Source organism: Glycine max, chromosome 14 (assembly GCF_000004515.6).
Source record: "Glycine max cultivar Williams 82 chromosome 14, Glycine_max_v4.0, whole genome shotgun sequence".
NCBI lineage: Eukaryota > Viridiplantae > Streptophyta > Magnoliopsida > Fabales > Fabaceae > Glycine > Glycine max.
This window is the reverse complement of record NC_038250.2, coordinates 12,652,387-12,674,691: the sequence shown is the minus strand read 5'-3', so window position 1 is coordinate 12,674,691 and position 22,305 is coordinate 12,652,387.

Genomic DNA, 22,305 nt, shown 5'->3' with positions numbered 1-22,305 from the left:
GAAAAAGGGAAGTAAACTTTCTTTTTCGTTTTTCTTTGGGGGAGAAAAGAGGTGCTGAGTCGAAAGAAAGCAAAGGAGTGTGGGGTTGAAGCTAGCCGTGTTGGAAAATAAAACAGGTTGGCGAGTCTGTGATAGAGAGGGGTTACGGTGTGGTGAGTAGGGAAGTTGCTGTTAGTAGGCAAAGCATGCGTGCATTTCAAGCCCAGGCCTTGTCTTGTTGTCCCTCACTTTACATACATTTCCCTTATTTCCAGGTGCTTATAGATCCCTCACTTTCTGTGTTATTTGTTTAGTCTCAAACGCCAACCCTTTTTTTGCAATAATGTATATAATATTGACATTATTGAGGCTCGAGGGCATGTATGTATAATCCTTTACTTTGTAATTTGTGTAGTACTTGCTTGGAGCTTATATGCAAATTCATATTCACAATTAACATGCATTTGAAGTACAAGGAAGTTATGCTAGCTAGGTATACCATGCAATGCATGCATGAGGTAATTCCTAATTTAAGTTTTTGTCATATATTGGAAAGAATTTGGCAAAGATAAAAGTTAAAAGGTTTAAATATTTTTTCATTTTTATATGAATAATATTATATTAGATTGTTTTAATCCTTGTATTTTTTTTGTTTAGGAAGTACGTACTATCCAATCCTTGCATTTTTTATATCTGGCATATGGTACATGTTCGTCTACGCAATAAAATTCCGAGTCACGTAAGCATTTGTGTAAGCAAAAATTAACAAAAAAAATGAAGTCTTTAGATACAAGTTTATAAATAAAAAATGTTATGGGAATTAAATGTCAAATCTAATATATTTACATATACTAAAAACTAAAAAGATGTTTAATCAGAAAAGCCAAATTATGAAAGGGGAGAGTATAATGAATTCAAGTAGCTAGAAGGCAAAACTAATTAATGGGCCATTTGAGGAAAAGAAATATAGAAGTTCTTGGTGATGATTTTTTAAAAAATAATGGCTACCGGAACTACAAAATTGAGTCATCACATACTCGCATGCACTCTTAAGTAGTCATACATCATATCTTGACCACATTTTTGTATCCTCCAAGCCCAAAAGCGTCAAATCAAAGGGTACGGTCTTGATGCCTAAACCGACTACATATAATTCTATAATTAGTGATTCTCATAATCAAAAACCTCTATATATTCTTATCATGCATTATAATATCCCCGCTGTTTCACGAAGATGCCAAGCCAGAGGAGTAAGTTTTCGTTCTTACGTCAAGTTTAAACTACCATAAGTGGTGGACCTACACTATGTGAGGGTGTGCATTTGCATTTCTTATTTTTTAAAATTCATTAATAATTTTTTTTTTAAATTAAAAATTGTAAATAAAATCTTATATTTTTATATTTTATTTCATATATATTTATATAATTGAATCCCTGATTTTATTTTTTATAATTTGTTCTTAATGATTTAGGGTCTTGTTTCCGCTAGCCAATGACTATCATGATTCTTAAATCTTAATTAATCAAACTTATGCTCAAATTGAATGTAAAGAATTTATTCTCCTTATATGTCTTTTGCAATCCATGCGCGTCTAAGATACATCATGCCATCCAGTGTGTACATTAATATTATTACATATGCATGTATCATCATATGGCAGATATACGATTACCATATACTCACTACTACAATTTTTAGATATAACATCGGACGGTTAACATCGGTTATTCACAAAATCGATGTTAACAAAAGTGCGGTGACATTTTTGTAAATAAGTAGACTTAGTTAACATCGGTTTTTCCGAAATCGATGTTAACTAGTCGATATTAACATCGGTTATTTTAATAACCGATGTTACTATGGAGTAGTTAACATCGGTTTCGGAAAAATCGATGTTAGTATGCCGTTGTTAACATCAGTTTTGTAAAAACCGATGTTATCGAGTCGATGTTAACATCGGTTTTAAGAAAACCGATGTTACGTAGTTGATGTTAACATCGGTTATTTTTAAAAAACCGATGTTGTTATCATTATATATTAAAATTTTGAAATTGCACAACCCGCGCCCTTGAACCCTATCGTTCTTCTTCTTTCTTCTTCTGCCTAAGTTCGTCTTTGTCTCAAACTGGCCTGCGCTTCTGTGACTGCAACCACATTGTGGAGATCATGTTTGTGGAGATCGTCTCTGCCACTTATCGATTGAGGTACGTCCTTTCGTTTTAACATTAGGCATTCGTCGTTTTAACATTTGCTCACTTTTGCAAGTCGAAGAAAACTAGGAAAGGAAAGAGTCCCGGAAAGGGTACCCCCAGGGCGTTCTTGTTGTTTCTCCTTCTGCCTGAGTTGGTGTTTGTCGCAAACTGGGCTGCGCTTCCGTGACTGCAACCACATTGTCGAGTTCGTGTTTGTGGAGTTCGTGTCTGGCACTTATCTTTTGAGGTATGTCCTTTGGTTTTAACATTAGGCGTTCCTCGTTTGAACATTTGCTCACTTTCGCAGGTCGAAGAAAACTAGGAAAAAATCGAGTCCCGGAAAGGGTGGGACTCGATTTTGGAAGTCCATTGTGCTTGGCTTTAAGACTCCTAGGGAAGCCATCGAAGGTATGTCTCTATTGTATGTTAATGATGAAAATCCATTGTTCAATGATCTGTCTTTGTTGTGATGTTTCGAAACCCTAGTTAGACTAACTAATATGATTGATATTTGAGTAAGCTGAGACTAGGCAATATGATTGGAATGCATGTTTTGAGCTATGATGATGCTTGGAATGCATGTTTTTTTTTTTTGGAAAGCAAAGATAATTTATATTAGAATAGATAAAGTACCAGACAGAGCTAATTTAGACTCAAGAATGCATGTTTTTCCTTTCCATTATGATGACCCTTAAGTCAGCCCACCAAGTAGAGAAGTATAGCTTTCTAGGCCCTTGACCCAAACCCCTCCAACCATTGTATTTAGAAACCAGAATCTTGTTCCAAAGTTGGTCTGGTTTTTTTTTTTTGCACAGCAAAAATTAATTATATTAATAATAGTTCAGTACTAGATGTACTGAAAATAGCAAATAGATACAAAGGCAAATCCTGCCAAATCATCCCATAAAGCTTTCTTCCCAACCAGATCATAGGGAGCATAGACATTGACAAACATCATCCTCTGATTATTACTAATACATGTCCCATCAAACATTAAAAAACTTCTACCTTTCTCCCTCCTATCCACCTCAAAAATGGAGTTATTCCACAAACATAATAGGCCACCAGCAGCCTGCACAGAAGGAACATAATCCCAATAGGCAGTCGAGTCCCCCCAAATGGCCTGGCAAATACTTTTATTAAATTTCTCCCTTTTGGTTTCTTGGATACAGACAAGGTTCACTTTGTGCTTTACAATGAGCCTTCTAACAGCAGCCCACTTGATTCCCCTCCCCAGACCTCTAGAGTTATAGGAGAGAATGATCATAATTGTTGAATTTTAATTCCCTTCTCTGCTGCCATCATATTATCCTTATTCTCCATATCCAGCAACAACCCTTTAACCTTGTTATCATCTTCCCCATAAGTCAAGCCCATTTCCTTCAAAAGGGCATATTGTAGCTCTATAGAGTCCTCGTGTAATGAAGGCAGAGGGTCAGTTTTAGAGGCTGGGTTGAAGTCCATAATTGATTTCTCAAACTGTTGGGCCTTGCTATTACTCCTCAACACCTCCTTTCTTCTCACATAAATCTTTGTGGCAAAAAGAGTTGGGCCACATGTCTGTTGGCCCATTTCCTCAGATGCCACTTTTAAGTCGTGTTGACCAGAGGCAGCATAGACCATGCTGGGATTCGTGATATTCAAAATGCTGTTGTGAGGCATAGATACCTCAAGAGGCAATGCTTTTTCGTGCTCCCCCTCTATTCCTTTTTTTGTATTGCCCAAAATTTCCCCATGGGTGTTAAACCACTTACCCGCGTCTGCATGGCAGTCTGTGATGGGGCCTTTTTCATTGAGGTCTGTTAGCTTCATAAGTGGGGAGTGCGGGTTGATCATATGCTTCTGTTAATTTAATTGAATAGACATTAAGTTACTCAAGGGCTCTCAAAGGGTAATTCATTTAAGTGGCCTTTTTAATCAATGGGTAGAATATAAAACTGTAATATCTATTCAGTGAAAGAAAGATGGAAGCATTTGCCTTGTTAATTTGGTTGTAGTTGGGGTGAAGTGGCATGATATGGACAAGAAAGAATTATATTGCTTTCTTTTGGTGAAAAAATTATATTGCTGTGAACGATGTTGAAGTAATTTTTGGATTTGGGTGATGAGGGAGCATTGATGAAATCTAATTTTTTATGCAGTGAGTACTAAATGATTCATATTTTAAGACTAAACTTTTATATCTAATCACAAATAAAGTTAAATAAAATAAATACTCTTAAGGTCCTTAGGTTCAGCTTGCTATTAAATCACCTTGTCTTGTTAGCTACTAATTGCATTTCATATTTTATTAGGCCCATCCCTTGTACTTAGAAAATAGGATTCTGGTCCAAAGTTGGTCTGATTGGTGAACAGTCATTAATGTTTTTGAGTTCACTTAAGTTGATATAAAGCTATAAAATTCTTCCTATTATTATTATGATAAGATTTATTGTGCTTCTGTTGACTTTGAAATTATCCTGTGGTGATAGGCATTGTTCAGAAGGTAGAGGTCATTGTTGTTTCGAAATTAATTAAAACTGGTCTTGCAGTCATTGCTGGAAAGTGAATTGTGCTGAAGCCTCGAACTCAAGTATTTATATGTTTGATTCGAAAACTACTGTCAAATTGTTTGTATGCATTACTGGTATACTTTTAGAACTGTTTGATATAGGATGACCAGTTGTTAGTCCTGTACAGCATAAATTGCAATGCCATGAAAGTAGTATTTATTTAAAAATTTGGAAAGTAAATAACAAATAATGAATTTGCAAGCCCAATACCATTGTTTGGTAGATATATTGCTGTATTTGTTTGACTAACTTATCTAACATCTAATGAGTATCTGTGAATAGTCCTCCCCTAAAGGTATCTTTGAAATGCAGGTTGTGCTGTTCACACACACACACACCCACAGACCCACACACACACACACATACACATACATAACCACACACACACACACCCACACACACAGCCACACACACACACCCACAGACCCACACACACACACACACATACATATACATAACCACACACACACACAGCCACACACACATACACATACATAAACAGACTGCGACATACACACACCCACACACACACAGCAGAAAGTTGAAAATACACAAAAAAATTTGAAGTTATAGCAAAGCACAGGTAAAATCAGTTAATCTATCTATACCATAGATATTTATAGGGAGAGGAAGAGGACAGCAATCCAATTACAACCTTAAGCTGTGGAAAGAAACATCCACGTCAATTTATTTACATTCCATTTAACTAATGTAGTACATAGAAGGATATGATATGTATCCATCTTCAATATTATTACCTTGAAGAGTTTCTTGCACTCCTTCTACTCCTCTTGATTGACTCAATTCTCTTAGCAATGAACTCATCGACCTTCTTATCCACATCTGGTCCTTCATCACCATCTATTTTTGAACTTTCTCCACCAATAACAAGTGGACATTTTCCCTTGTCATTGTTCTGAGCAACGGTTCTTCCTCCTTCAACGTCTTGGTCCTCGGTTTCTATGTCATCGTCGTCATCATCATCGTTAGATTCCACAAGAAGGCTTTCTTTCTCAGCTGGCTGTGACACAAGAGGCACGCTTGCATGCCCCATGAACTTGTTATTTCTAAACAATGTGCCTTGCTTGGATTTATTTTCTTCATGACTTTTCTTTCCCACTAGTGTGGTTCTCTCACTTGTGAAGCTTCTCTTCAACTCTTTATTGAAGGAAGGTGCTTCGTTGGATGAACCATCGAACCTTGGCTTCATGAACACTGATTTCTAAAACATTGTTGGTGGCGGTGGCGGAGGTGGTGGAGGACAAGACTTGTAGAAGCCCTTCTTCCTCACCGAATCCTCTGCGTTTGAAGACAACATTATAACATAAGTGTTTGAAGACAACATTATAACTTCAGCTTTTCTATTGGAATTGCTTGAAAATCCTTGAGAAATTGTTGACCTATTTAGAGATTGAACATCTGTATCAACAACATCAGCTTCAACTTCTGCATTTCTATTTGAATTGCTTGAAAACCTTTTAGAACTCATTAACATGTTCAGAGATTGAACATCAATATCTTCTTCGAATAAGCGAGATTTCAAGCTTCGAATGGGCAAAAGCAGAGGTTGCTCCCCACTCTGGTCATGAAAACTATAATACTTTTGCAACCGTGGAGCAGCAACAACAACCACATGTTCGTTCCTGTAGTGTTGGTTGCTCCAAGTTTGGACTTTTATTTCATCAGACTCGGCGGGGCTCTCACCCTTGTCCTCGAAAAAAGAAGAAACCTGAAGGAACCTTGACACAAGAGTTTATGCAGTGTCAAGCCTGAAGGAACTACAGACACACCCACACACACACATATACCCAACTACAATAACAAAACATAAGCACCCTTCAAACCCAACATTTTAAATTAGTTTCATAATCAACTGTTGATGTCTATATTTGTCTGTAATTGAATTTAACCTTTTGTATGTTCTTGTATGTGATCAGTGTAATTTGCTATATAAACAACTGTTGTTCATGCTGAGTGAACCTTAGATTCCCGTTTGAGACTGAATGCAATGACTCTTGCGGACAGTTTGCATTAGTCATTGTATTTAGTCTTGAATTGTCCGCTTGGACAGTTTGGGGAGATTGGTATTTTTATGTTAGATTCATTCGTGAAGGTTATTATTATTTTCATTAATTTGATTAAATTTTGGTCCAATGCATTTCATATTGTTCTCTGAGTGCATACTTGATTATCGGGAAATTCATTTGACCGATGTCATGTCGTGTACTTGGAGACCAATGCGAAATGCTGCCGAAATTTGGTCAAATTTTTGTAAATAATGGTAACCCTAACGTTTGAAGCTAACATAAAAGACAGTTTTCCTAAATGGGATAGGGCCACACCTATAAATAAAAAAAGTGAGATTTTCATGCATGGAATTGCTTAGATGGATCGAAGTTGGATGAATGAAAGTCGCATGAGCCCAGAATATGAGGATGGCATCGAACAGTTCTTGCAATTTGCTTCAGAAAGAGGTCGACCGAATGAAGAAGGAAAATATTATTGTTCTTGCATCAACTGTTTGAATGGAAGACAACAATTACTCGATGACATACGGGACCATCTATTGTGTGATGGGATTAAGAAGAATTACACGACGTGGATATGGCATGGTGAAGTCACAGACATGCAGAGTGGGTCCCAATCTGAACCGTTTGATGTAGAAATGGGAGATCGGTTAGAGGACATGATTCGTGACCTTGGACAAGAGTCTTTCCAGCAAGCACACGCCCTTGTGTATAAAGGATTGTAGAGTGATTCTAAGAAGCCTTTGTATGCAGGGTGCAAGAATTCCTTAACCCTGTTGTCTGCTGTGTTAAGTCTGGTTAATGTGAAGGCCAGGTATGGGTGGAGTGACAAAAGTTTCACCTCACTGCTTGAGGTAGTGCACAATCTGCTTCCAGAGGACAACACGTTGCCTAAAAGTTACTATAAGGCGAAAAAGATATTGTGTCCGATGGATATGGAGTATCACAAGATTCATGCTTGCCCCAATGATTGCATACTGTACAGGCATGAATTCCAAGATGTGACACCCTCTACCCCTCACATATATACTGATAAAAGAATAAAAATCCAAATATTAATTAATAGTATTTTTAAATACAAGCCTTTCAAATGGGTAAAAGGCTCAAATTCACTTTCTTCTACATCATATTCAAACTTGTCCAAATAAATAATAAAGTTATCTCGGTTTAAGTAAGACCGTCTAAGACTTCATACAATTAATATAAAACCCTATACCCCAATGCCACATCCTATCAGAGCGTTGTGTCTCAACGTCCTTCAGCACAAGGTTCCTTAGATCAATTCACCTAGTCGTCTGCTCCCCCGAACACAAAGTTCAAGACCATCACAGGATTCAAACACAAGCAACACACGGGGAGTGAGTTATCACATTCCTAACTAATAGAGAAACAAGACAACTAGATATACATATCATATAAACTAAATAAAATTTACTTACACGTAATTCACGTAATTCCACCACTTTGTCATTCAAAGTTCATTTTTCATCCATCAATCACACTTTTCAATCATCAATCACATTACACAAAAATCACATTCTCTGATCAAGACATAATAACACATCAATTTCATAATAAACAATTAGCAAGCGCATGAGACAGTTATGCTAAGACTCAAGCCTATATGCAATGTGGTACCATGTCAGTGAAAAACCACCCTGGGGTGCTTAGGAGTACATAACAAGACGCACCACACAATGGGTTTGTCAGGTCACTCTCACTAAGTAAGATCATAGGGAGACCAGTCAAGGTCACGATGTTTTGCGAGAATGCTCCAACCATATGGGATCAGCATAGGCTTAAAGGAGCACTCAAACCCGGTGACCCCCAAGGCCTACACTCCGAAGAGTCCGTCAGGGCCTCTCCCTCCTGATTCAGGTCCAACCCCTAAAATCATTTTAGCACACAGACACTGCTAGTGAATTATACAATACCCACGAACTCACACTCGTGTCTTAAGCACGTACAACATATTGCGCTACAATTTAACACTAGTTCCTAAATAGGAACCTACACTTTCTCTTTAACGCTGGTTCCTAAATAGGAAACCTACACTTTCTCTTTAACACTGCGCATTTACACTTTTCTCAAGATAACACTGGTCGGGTTATTGTACAATTCACAGCTTACAACACAAATAATGTCACATCAAGAGTTAATCACACACTTATTTACAACCAAAACTCATTCATAATTTCACATCTCATAATGTCACAATCCACCATCACATGTTTTCACATATCTCACAATTCAACACTTGTTCTACTTTACACTTTTACTCAATCTCAATAACAATATTATAATCTCAAGGCAACATATCATTCCACAATTCATCACATATTTCATTTATAAGCACTGCTCATGAATTATACAATACCACGACCTCACACTCATGTTTCAAACATGTTTAACACAATTGCGCTATAATTTAACACTGGTTCCTAACTAGGAACCTACACTTTCTCTTTAACACTGTGCATAAACACTGGTCGGGTTATTGTATAATTCATAGCTCACGATATAATTAATGTAACATCAAATGTTAACACATCCACTTATTCACAATCGAATATCATGTCCACACTTTAACATCTCATCTCATAACATCACATCAACCATCTCATAACATTCCCAATGATATTCATAAGGTACAACATACACATGTTCATAAAATTTAACCATAATATTCTCAAACTCCAACACTTAATAATTTTTGGAATCATACTATAACACTCTACAATATTATTTACATAAATTATTAATATAAATAACTACCTCTATATATATAAACTAGCATACATCATATTAAATCACAAATTTCAAAGTAAGCTTTCAATGCACAAATTCTAAATAATTATATGAACACTTCGGTCAGTTTCAATTATGATATTAATTTTTTAAATTATATATAAAAACCTAAACAGCAAGAAAAAGAGAAAATACAAAATCAATATCTCTCTCTAAATTTCTCCTTACTTTATTTTATCAATTCATATTAATTAGAAAAAGTACTCAATTTATAGGGTTCACGCTCAACATAATAACATATCAATTTCACAACAATTGGTCTGTCAAACATATATAATTCACTGTAATAATTATAAGGATAAAATGAAATTGCAAAAACACCCAAAAACTCATTCCAATTGATATCTCTAAGGATCCCTACACATGTTCTCACTAGTTCCCAATTGTGAATAACTCATCCCTTACCTCTAAGCGGACTCACGTGTCTTCCGACAACGATAGTGACATCTATAGCGGTTCCCTGAGATTCCTCAAGTTTTTCCTCCGACTGCTCCGATAGAATTCTCGAACGTCAGAGAGACGGAGAAGAGATTGAAGCCTCCGCTTGTACTGTCTTCATGCGATTCCTTTGTCTCCCACCAAGAATATTATCGCGCAAATCCCAACGGTGAGAGTGTGTGAAATTGAATTTCGAGCAACATATCCAAATTTCATGAAAATCCAACGGTTAACGAAACCTGGATCGTAATTCTACCGAGACAGTTTTGGATTTCTGCGGGAAAATAAAAAGCTACAATGCGAAGGGTTTTCCTCTAAGCTCAGACATGATTTTGAAATTCCCAACGGTAAAAATGCTCAAAATTGGGTTGCCAACGTGATGTTCAAATTTCACAACGATCCAACGGTGAATGATTCCGAGATCATCGTTTTTCCGAGACAGGTTTTGTGGATTGCGGGAAAAAGAAAGGGTTTTGAGAGGAGAAGGGGAAAAACGAAAATGAGAGGCAGAGAAGGTTGAGGAGTCAGTCTGAAAAACCTAGCATGTTGCTATTTATAGCTAGGGACATTTACGACCTATTATTTACTCTATTTATTTATTTTTATAATTTTTACTAAAAAATTCTTAAATTTATTTATGAAAAAAATGGGATGTTACATAAGACATGTCCAAATGCCCTATCTGTGGGACTTCACGGTACAAAGTGAAGGATGAAGAAGAAAGCGGTTATGATGAAAACTCGAACAAGGGCCCCCCAGCGAAGGTTTTGAGGTATCTTCCAATCATTCTAAGGTTTAAGCGTCTTTTTTCTAATGAGGATGACGCAAAAGACCTTACATGGCATGCAAATGGAAGGATTTCTGATGGAATGGTCCGTCATCTGGCTGATTGCTCACAGTGGAAGAAGATTGATGGTTTGTATCCGGATTTCGGGAAAGAGCCAAGAAATCTTAGACTTGGACTAGCCAGTGATGGAATGAATCCATATGACACCTTAAGCACTCAACACAGTTCATGGCCAGTTCTGCTAGTAATTTACAATTTGCCTCCTTGGTTGTGCATGAAGCGAAAATACATGATGTTGTCTATGATGATATCGGGCCCAAGACAGCCAGGAAATGACATTGATGTTTATCTAAGTCCGTTGGTTGAAGATCTGAGAAAGTTGTGGGACGAGGGGGTTGTAGTGTTTGATGCGTTTCGCAAGGAGACGTTTGAAATGCGTGCAATGCTTTTTTGTACCATTAAATGACTTTCCAGCATATGGGAATCTCAGCGGTTACAGTGTTAAGGGTCATCATGCATGCCCCATCTGTGAAGAAAATACAAGTTACATACAACTTAAACATGGGAGAAAAACTGTCTACAGTAGGCATCGCCGTTTCTAACACCCAATCATCCTTACAGACGACTGAGAAAAGCTTTTAATGGAAGTCAAGAGCATGATATTGCGCCGATACCGTTGACTGGTGAGCAGGTATATCAGCGGGTTCAACACCTGAATACTGTATTTGGGAAGACCCAAAAGAAGGATAAAAGTCAGAGTTGCATATGGAAGAAGAGGTCCATTTTCTTTGATCTTTCGTACTGGTGTGATCTTGACGTTAGACATTGTATTGATGTTATGCATGTGGAGAAAAATGTTTGTGACAGTGTGATTGGGACGCTCCTTAACATTCAAGGCAAGACGAAGGATGGCTTGAATACCCGTCAAGATCTAGCTGATATGGGTATACGATCACAGTTGCATCCAAGGTCTGATGGGAAGAAAATTTACTTGCCCCCAGCCTGCCATACTTTGTCCAAGAAGGAGAAGATAAGTTTTTGTCAGTGTCTTCGTCGGGTGAAGGTTCCACAAGGATACTCTTCAAATATTAAGAGCCTTGTGCAGTTGAAGGAGCTTAAGCTTGTAGGGTTAAAGTCTCACGATTGTCACGTGCTCATGCAACAATTGTTAGCCGTGGCTATACGAGACATCTTGCCAAACAAAGTCAGGTTAGCGATAACTCGCTGTGCTTTTTCTTCCATGCTATATGTAGCAAAGTCATTGATCCAGTCATGTTTGATGAGTTGGAAAATGAGGCCGCAATTATACTGTGCCAGTTGGAGATGTATTTTCCCCTGCTTTCTTTGACATCATGATTCACTTGATTGTGCATCTGGTCAGAGAAATCAAATGTTGTGGTCCTGTTTATCTACGGTGGATGTACCCGGTTGAGCGATACATGAAGATCTTAAAAGGGTATACAAAGAATCTATATCGTCCAGAAGCATCTATTGTTGAGAGGTACATTGCAGAAGAAGCCATTGAATTTTGTTCAGAATACTTAGAGAAGGCTAAACCTGTTGGGCTTCCTGAGTCTCGGCATGATGACAGAGTGGGTGGTAAGGGTTCAAGAGGACTGCATGTGATCACTCCAAGTGTAGAAGATTTGTTACAAGCTCACTTGTATGTCTTGAACAACAGTAATGAAGTTTTGCCATACATAGTTAAGCATGAAGCTTTAGTCAAACAGAATAATCCGAAAATGTCAAAGAATTGGGTGTTGAAAAAGCATAACAAGACTTTCTGTGATTGGTTTAAAGATACAATCTTTGCAGATGAGAATGCTTCAGAAACATTAAGAAAGCTAGCAGATGGGCCTAAAAGAAATGTTATAACCTGGCAAGGATACGACATAAACAGGTATTCATTTTACACAAAAGCACAAGATGACAAAAGTACAATGCAGAACAGCGGGGTCACCCTAAGGGCTGAATCTCAACACTTTGCAAGTGTCAATGATGCCAATCCCTGTGTAGCTTCCATCCCTTACTTTGGGTTCATTGATGAAATTTGGGAGCTTAACTATGTGAAATTTACGGTATGTGTTTTCAAATGTAAATGGGTTGACAGCAACACCGGTGTGCGCACCGATGATATAGGATTTACGCTGGTAGACCTAAAGAAACTTGGTTACCACAATGACCCTTTCATCATGGCAGAACAAGCTAGACAAGTATTTTACGTGCAAGACCCTTGTGATGAAAGGTGGTGCGTGGTTCTGTAGGGCAAAACAATTGGTGTTAATGTAGAAGATGATGATTCATACATGGACACCTATGTTAGTCCTTTGACCGCTCAAATCACTCGTAACGTTGTCGGAGAAGAAGAAGCTGACGACGTTCATGCTAATCAAATGATCATGATGAAGGAGAATTGATTAACATCGTCTAATGTAATTTTCTGCAGAGACAGAGGTCACCAAAGCAAGTAAGTGACACTACATTTTTCTCTGATTGAGGCATCGGTTTTTTTTTAATTTCCTTAGGACTTCATACAGCTCATGTTTGTCGCCAGTTTCATCATCCACCACCCTTTTCTTCTCTGTCTTCTCAGTTTATTGTTGTTAAACCATATTTATGCTTTCTTCCCTTCATGTCTTGTTTTATCACAACTTTAGCGAATCTCCATCTTCAGCAAGTTGAATCTCCTGTCTTATTTCCAATGACACACTTTGATGGCTGTATCTCTTTTCTTCGTATGTTCTAGTGCTTCAGCTTCAGAATGCATAAAGCAATCGAATTTTCCAGTGATCACCAAAGGCTTTGCATCAGCATTGACACTCTCCACCCTCTTTGGTTTATGCTTCTGTGTTTCTTCCGTGCCTCCTTATAAATCTCATTTATTGAGGTTGCACTAGAACGATCACACCAATCTGTGCTTCTTCCTCGTCTACCAGCTCAATATCTTTCCTTTCAACTTTTGTTTTGTAAATTACAGTGTAGTTTACAAAAGCAAAGTGAAAAAAAGATATTGAGCTGGTAGAGGAGGAACAGGCACGGATTGGTGCTGATTCTTCTAGTGGACCTCCAATAAATCTGAGAATTATAAGGAGGAAGCACGAATGCAACACAGAAGCATAAACCAAAGAGGGTGGAGAGTGTCAATGCTGATGCAGAAGCCTTTGGTGATCACTGGAAAATTCAGATTGCTCTATGCATTCTGAAGCTGAACCACTAGAACATACGAAGAAAAGATACAGGCCATCAAAGTGTGTCATTGGACAATAAGACAGGAGATTCAACTGTGCTGAAGATAGGAAATTCGGCTAAAGTTGTGATAAAACAAGACATGAAGGGAAGAAGGCATAAATATGGGTTTAACAACAACAAACGTGAGAAGGCAAGAAGAAAAGGGTGGTGGATGATGAAACTGGCGACAAACATCAGCTGGATGAAGTCCTAAGGATGCCATGTACATGTGTATTTATGAAAATATAGTATTTATATTCCATCAAGCATACATTGATTGTTGATTACATGTAATAGACTTTTTATAACATGGTTGCCCCAAATCACAATTAAAAAGCAGAACTACCAATGTTTCGGAGTCCTTTGGTTAATTTGTCTTGTCTCCTTCTGTGGTGGTTTTGCTGTTTTATGTTTTTGGAAGTGGCACTTGGTGTCTTGTATCTGATTCCTAAGTACCTCTGTCTAGTTATGTTTTATTAATAATATTATACTTTTGCCTTCTAAAAAAAAATTATGACTGATACTCTTTTGATTAATCCTGTTTTGTATGTTATTATATAAAAGATCATGGGTTCTCCACCTGCCTCCACTCCTTCTCCTCCTCCTCCTCCTTCGGATGCATCGGCTTCGCTGTCTGCCGTGAAGCAGACACGCAAAGCCTCACGTCTACGATCGTTGTCCACTAGACCACCTGGTGCTGAGAGACAGTGGTGCATGTTGATCCTGCTACCGGGAAGGCCGACGGTCCCCACAGGAAGAAATTAAGAACATATTTGGGGATTGTGGCACGTGATAAGGTGGACATCACCTACGAGAACTGGAAGGAGGTCCCTACTGCTCAGAAGGACCTGATTTGGGAGGATATTCAGGTATTTTCTTTTCTTATTTGATTTTGTTTAATTAATAGCCAAAAAATACATTATTGTAACAAATAAACTTTGTTTGATGTTGTCAGGCGGAATTTGATATCCCAGAGGCTTCTGACAGTAGGACGAAAAGGAAGTTACTACAGACCGTGGGGGAGAGATGGAGGCAGTTTAAATCAGACCTCACGAGGAAATGGGCCCTTGCAGCCGATCAGGACGGTGTCGAGGACACTGTCTGTGAAAATACGGCATCAGCAAGGAAAAGTGGGCCCAGTTTTGCCAGACTCGCAGAGACCCTTCTTGGGAGGTATGTTCCTTGCCATTTAAGTTGTTTTTCATATTAAACATGATGTTGTTATACTTCATTCTACCATTTCAAACATTATTGTTTAATTTTTTCAGGATGTGCGCATGAAGGCACAGGCCATCCAGAAGCAGAATACTGCCCCCACGTTTTGTCTCATGGGGTTATGATTATTTGGAGCAGAAGCTCCTGGCTGAGAAGACGAAGAAGAAGCTGGAGGAAGCTACACAGTCAAGAAGCGTTGATGGCGTCATCGACCCTCCATCCCCGGTCAGACGCCACGTGAAGTGGAAGATGGCCCGCACGAAGAAGACAGGGGAGATGACGACTGAGGCCGCAAAGGAAATCGCTGAGAAGATTGTAAGTCATTTTCAACTAACCATTACAATTATGTTTCAATATTTTGAGAATGCCATGTACCACTGTGTGTTTTCTGTGCAGGATTCGTTTGAGGAGCAGGCCACACAGGGATCGTTCGTCCCCCATGGACGTCAGGATGTTCTGCCGCTGCTATTGGACGTCCAGAGCACCCTGGACGTGTCCGTGCTGCTGGAGCCGGTGTCACCATCAAGCAATACTTTGGATCGGCTCCACGGACGTCCCGCAGCGCTTCCTCCCTGCCTCCTGACGAATTACAGCAGCTGACCCAGCAGATCAGGGACCAGCTAGAGGAGTCCATCACAGAGAAAGTGACGAGGCAGGTCATGGCATCCTTCAGCCAGCTTCAGTCGCAGATGCAATCTCAGGGACTTGCAGTGCCTCCTGAGCCTCTGGTTGGTCCCTCCGGTCCTCGAGTGAGCACAAAGGGGAGTTGTGTTGATCCCTCAGGAAACGATCCTGAGACGGTGACTCTGACAGGTGCGGCTTGTACATAGAAGCAGATCCTGCCCGCCTGGTTGCCATGGGGAGAGTTTATGAGGGATCCACTGTTGTTCATAACACTCCTTTGTTGCCTGGCCAAGTAAAGGTGAGTGTGGAGGAGGTTACAGATGCAGATGCTCCAGTTCCTGTACCCACTGATGAGGTTTCCTTAGTGGGGCAGGCACTTCACACCTTCCTTGCTTGGCCGACACATCTGGTCAAGTCTTTATCACAGCAGGTACTTATTGTCCTTACTATATGTTTCTTCTTTTTAAATTAATTCATTAAGCGTGCCTCAAATTAGGCTATTTAACTTTGTTTCATGAACAGGTAGCTGTGTCTCCGCAAAACCACCTCCGAAGCCCGATCCGGAGGTCGATGATCCGCTTTATCTGATGACATTGACCATCCCAGAGCTTTTCTTGAGGCCTTATCAGGTTAGATGGGATGCCACCGTGTTCGGGGTCGTTAATCCAGATTTCCCCCTTACATAAAGCACGAAGACCTCTCCGAAATCGCACACGGTGGTCAATGTCTCAGCATATCAGTGTTACAGTTGTGGATTCTGTAAGTCTTTATATAAAAGGCTTTTAATTACCTAAGTTATGGTTTCAATTCATAAATATTTAACTTTGACTTAACATAAACAAGCATATCACTGAAACATGTATGCGAGTGGGGAATTCTTATATCTATGGATTCCTCGAGCCACAGTCCATTCAGTGGTCTGGGCAATCGCAGTTTGAGTCTGAAAGTTACATAAAGAGTTGGATGCAGAGTTTACAACGCGATGTCTATCTTGGAGCCTACCTAAATGGGTAAGTCACAAAATAACTAAATTTAATTAATGTTTACTAATGTACTAACCCCTTTTAGGTTCCACTGCAGCGGACACTGGCAGATGGTGGTCATCCTACCCAAGGAACACCTAGTTGTCTAGTTTTGTTCATTGCATAACAGGCCAGACAACTACCTTAAGGGGATTATAAATAGGTTAGTGTTCTTCTCAATACATTTGCATTGTAATACCTCAACGTATAACACCAGTTTTTAATTGTTACTTATATGGAACAGTGCTATCAAGGGTCTTGATGATGCTCCACAGCCTAAATCAAAGGCTTCTGCTAGGTGGATTGTCGTCAAGGTACGTCATTTACATAAAACTTCCACTTATATATATTTCTTTATGTGTCTGTACATTAGTTGTTTAATTAATATCCAAATTTCATTATGTATTTAGTGTAATAGACAAAAAGGAAGTACTGAGTGCGGCTACTATGTGATGCACTGGATGTCCACCATCATTTTAGGAACTTTTAGGAATAATTGGGAAGCGGTAAGTTTATTTCAAACAAAATCGATTTATTTATAATTTGTATTACATTATTAACTTATTATGATTTATTTCATCATGCAGTATTTTAACGATCCTAGACCATTGGAGCCAGAGAGATTAAAAGCATTGCGGATCCAGTGGGCACAGTTTTATCTTCGAGTTAGAGATCAGGCCTAGGATTTAGGGACATTATCTTTAGCTTTAGTTTACTTTGATTTAACATTTTTTACATTTTCTATGTAACATGAACATTGAATTCATTTGATGATTGTTCTTTATGATAAATCAATTATTTGATGTTTATTATCATTAAAACTGCTTGAAAGCAGAAAAAAATGTTTATTTACTGTGAATTGGGCCTGAAATTGCATTTGACAGGTACAATTTTGGGTTTACTGTAAAAACAGAAAGTACATATAAAAAATACTTGAAAACAACATTGGTTATTAACAAAAACCGATGTTAATATCATAAACAACATCAGTTATTTACAAAAACCGATGTCGATATGAACCTTAACATCGGTTGTAATAGAAAACTGATGTTAACGTATGTATATTAACATCGGTTATTTATGTATAACTGATGTCAGCGTTTGTATTTTAACATCGGTTATCAGTAGATAACCGATGTCAACTCTTGTACATTAACATCGGTTAGTTATAAATAACCGATGTGAACATTTGAATATTAACATCGATTATGTACACATAACCGATGTTATACACAAAGAACTACACCAAATAAGTGTATGCATCATCAACGTTGACATCGGTTTTCCAGTAAAACTGATGTTAATATGTTATATTAACAAACATATTAACATCGGTTTTACTGGAAAACCGATGTCAACGTTCATCATGCGTACAATTTTTTTGCTATTGTTCATTGTGTTTAACATCGGGTATTTATAGAACCAATGTTGTCATATAAATGTTAACATCGGTTCTCTAAAACCGATGTTAACATTGATACATTCAACATCGGCACTTTCAACATCGGTTTTAGAATCGATGTAGAATGTTCTAAATAATCGATGTTGAAAGTGTATTTTCTAATAGTGATTAAACAAACATTTATGTAATTAATGCAAAAAAAAATTACATTCTTTGTGCAACTCTATCTACTTTATGCGTGGATGTGAAGGATTGTCACACATGAGCATAAGGTGGTAACAGGTAACATTCTACGGTTCTATCACTTCATCCATAGAGAGAAAGAAGACGAGACATTAAAATCAATGTAACAAAATTAGGACACGATTAGATATCTTTGATGTTTTTTGTTAGTAACAGCAGACACAAGTGTTAAAGAATGAAAGAGAGCGTAAAGGAATTGAGACTGCAAAGGCTTGTTTTATTCAGATATGAAGCAACATATTTATAAACATAGAAAAGAAAGTAACTGCTAACTGAGAGATAACATCACCAATAGATCATGCCTAGAAAATAGGACCAAAACTGTTTTATCCTATCAGTCAACATGACTTTTGTTTTTCGAAAAAATAGCATAAAAATCTAATCTACTATAGTTTGTTAGACAGTTCCAACAATCACATCTTAACACTCCTCCTTGACTTTGGAACTGCAAACTCTAAGCTTTTGTCTCAAGTATTCAAATTTGGCTTTTGGAAGTGCCTTGGTCAGAATGTCAGCACTTTGATTCTTTGTTTTTGCAGTACAGTAACTTCACTTCTCCTTCCCTTTGAACTTCTCTTAGAAGAAAAAGCTTTATCTTGAAATACTTAGTTTTGCCATGAAACACCGGATCATTAGCAATTGAGATTGCAGGCTGGTTGTCCATAAAAATCTATGTGCTTTCTTCTTGTTTCATATGCAAATTTGTCATAATTTTCTTGATCCAAAGAGCTTGATTCATTGCTGCAACAACAGCTACATACTCTGCTTCTGTAGTTGATTGAGCTACAACTTCTTGCTTTTTAGAACACCAAGAAAAAACTTCATAACCAAAGGAAAAACAGTAACCAGAGGTGCTTCTCATGTCATCAATACAACCTGCACAGTCACTATCAGAATATCCATAGAGCTTAAAATTATGAGAATGAGAGTACATTATACCATAGTCTAAAGTGCCTTTAACATATCTAACAACTCGTTTGGCAGCTTGAAGATGAACTTCACTAGCACAATGCATGAACCTTGAAAGTATACTTACTGCAAACAAAATGTCAGGTCTGGTTGCAGTAAGATACATTAAGCAACCAATCAAGCTTCTATAATGCATTTCGTCAACTTTATCAGCTCCATCATCCTTGCTAAATTTCTCGTTTTGGTTCATTGGAGATGTAGTGCTTTTGCAGTCCTCCATATGAAACTTCTTGAGTATTTCCCTTGCATACTTCTTTTGGTGAATGAGGATTCCATCATGATCTTGTTTGACCTCCATTCCCAAAACGAAGCTCATCAAGCCAAGATCTATCATTTCAAATGCTTTAAGCATTTCAACTTTAAACTCCTTTATGAGTTTCTCATCACTTCCTGTCACAAGTAAATCATCAACATAGACAGCAATAATGATTACGTTTGCATTTACCAATTTCACATATAATGCAGCCTCACTTGGACTTTTGACAAATCCAAGATCTTGAAGATGATCATCTATCCTGTTGTACCAGGCCCTAAGAGCCTGTTTAAGACCATATAATGCCTTTTTCAACTTGTAAACTTTATGCTCCTCTCCTTTGATTTGAAACCCCTCAGGTTGCTCTACATAAATCTCCTCCTGCAGGTAACCATTTAGAAAGACAAATTTTACATCTAAATGATAAACTTTCCACCTTTTATGTTCAATCAAGGCAAGTAGCATTCTAATTGTATCAAGACGTTCAACTGGAGCAAAGGTTTCTGAAAAATCCACTCCAAACACCTAAGCATAGCCTTTCACCACCAACCTAGCCTTGTATTTATTTATAGAATCATCTGGATTAAGTTTGGTTCTATAAAGCCATTTTACCCCTATAGGTTGTTTGTGTTGAGGTCTATCCACTAGCTCCCACGTGTCATTTTTTTCGATCATTCTCAACTCTTCCTTCATAGCATTTATCCACTTGTCATCCTTTTTAGCTTCTTCAAATTCTGCAGGTTATAGGACAACTACATTGCTTTTTTTATAAATCTTAGATAAAGATCTTGTACCTCTAACAAGAATGTCATCTACATCATCATCAAGGAATTGTGGGATTTCTGGCAACTGCTTCCTTATTGGTTCATCCCAACTCCATTGTTGATCTTCCATAAATTTGACATCTCTATTCACAAGAATTTTCCCATTTTGAGGTTGGAAAATTCTGTAAGCTTTAGAGGTGTTGTTGTATCCAATGAAAACTTCGGGTTCTGCCTTCTTATCAAGTTTGTCCCTTTTAACCTATGGAACATAAGAGAAACAAACAAAACCAAAGATTTTTAGATTTTGTAAATCTGGTTTGTAACCAAACCAACCTTCAAATGGAGTTTTTTTGTAGAACTCTTGTAGGTAGTCTATTCAGTAAAAATATTGCAGTGTTTGCAACCTCTGCCCATAGCTCCTTTGGCAACTCCTTTTCATGCAGCATACACCTTGTCATCTCCATGATACTTCTATTTTTTCTCTCACTCACACCATTTTGTTGTGGGATGTAAGGTACGGTGAGTTGGTGCTCAATGCCAGCTTCTTCACAAAATTTATCAAAAACATCATTTCTGTATTCCTTCCCATTGTTAGACCTTATTGTTTGCAACTTGCAACCACTTTGATTCTCTACCAATGCTTTAAATTTCCAAAAAATATTAGCAACCTCAGTCTTGGATTTAAAGAAATAAATCCAACAAAATCCAGTATAATCATCAATAAATGTAATATAGTATTTATTACCATTTAAAGATGATACTCTCTGAGATCCCCCAACATCTGTGTGAACCAATTGCAACTTTTGAGTTGCTCTCTAAGCTGATTGAGGAAATGGTTTTCTGACTAGCTTACCATATTGGCAAGCCACGCAATCGACTAACTTGTCTTCAAGCATTGACACACCTTTCACCAAGGCATGTTTTTGCATGTATAAAAGTCCAGCAAGATGGAAGTGTCCGAGCCTTTTGTGCCATAGTTCAACATTGGTGATCATGCTTGAAAACGCTATTTGCTTCTCCTCCATCAGATGTAGAGCATAGCTTTTAGCCCTCATTTTCACCCTGAATACGTCTTTGCCCTTTGCATCTTTGATCAAGCACCAATTTTCTTCAAATATAACTTTGAAGCCTTTTTCTACAAGCTGAGCAACACTAAGTAAATTTTGATCAATGTCAGGCACATATAAGACATCAAAGATATATTTCAAACATGTCAAGCTTTCAATAGCAACAGTCCCTTTTCCCTTGACTAAGATGAAATCACCATTTCCAATTTTTACTTTGGAAACAATGGTTTTGTCAAGTTCTTTAAAGAGTTTCAGGTCATTGGTCATATGGTTTGTGCAAACACTGTCTATTAACCATGAATCATTGGAACTATTACTTGTGGCAAAGCATGTTGCGACAAAGAGTTGCTCATCTTCTTGTTCCTCTGCAGCCACCTTTGCCTCCTTTGATTTGGACTTGCATATTCGCTCTACATGTCCCATATTGCCACAATTTCTACACTTGACATCTGGCCTCCACCAACTTTTTTTTTTCAGAATGATTTGTCTTTTTGCAATGCGGACAAGGAGGAAAGGTCTCACCTTGCTGCTTGTTGGAGCCTTCTGGTTTTTTGTTCCTCCATTTATTGTTCTTCTTGTCTTTGCCACCTCTTGAATTTTGTGCTTTCGTATGAAACACACCTTGTACCACCTCCTCTTGTCTCATCATTCTTCTCTACTTCTGGGCTTGTAGAGCATTTATGAGTTCTCCCAAGGTGATGGTTGACAGGTCTTTAGACTCCTCCAATGCTGAT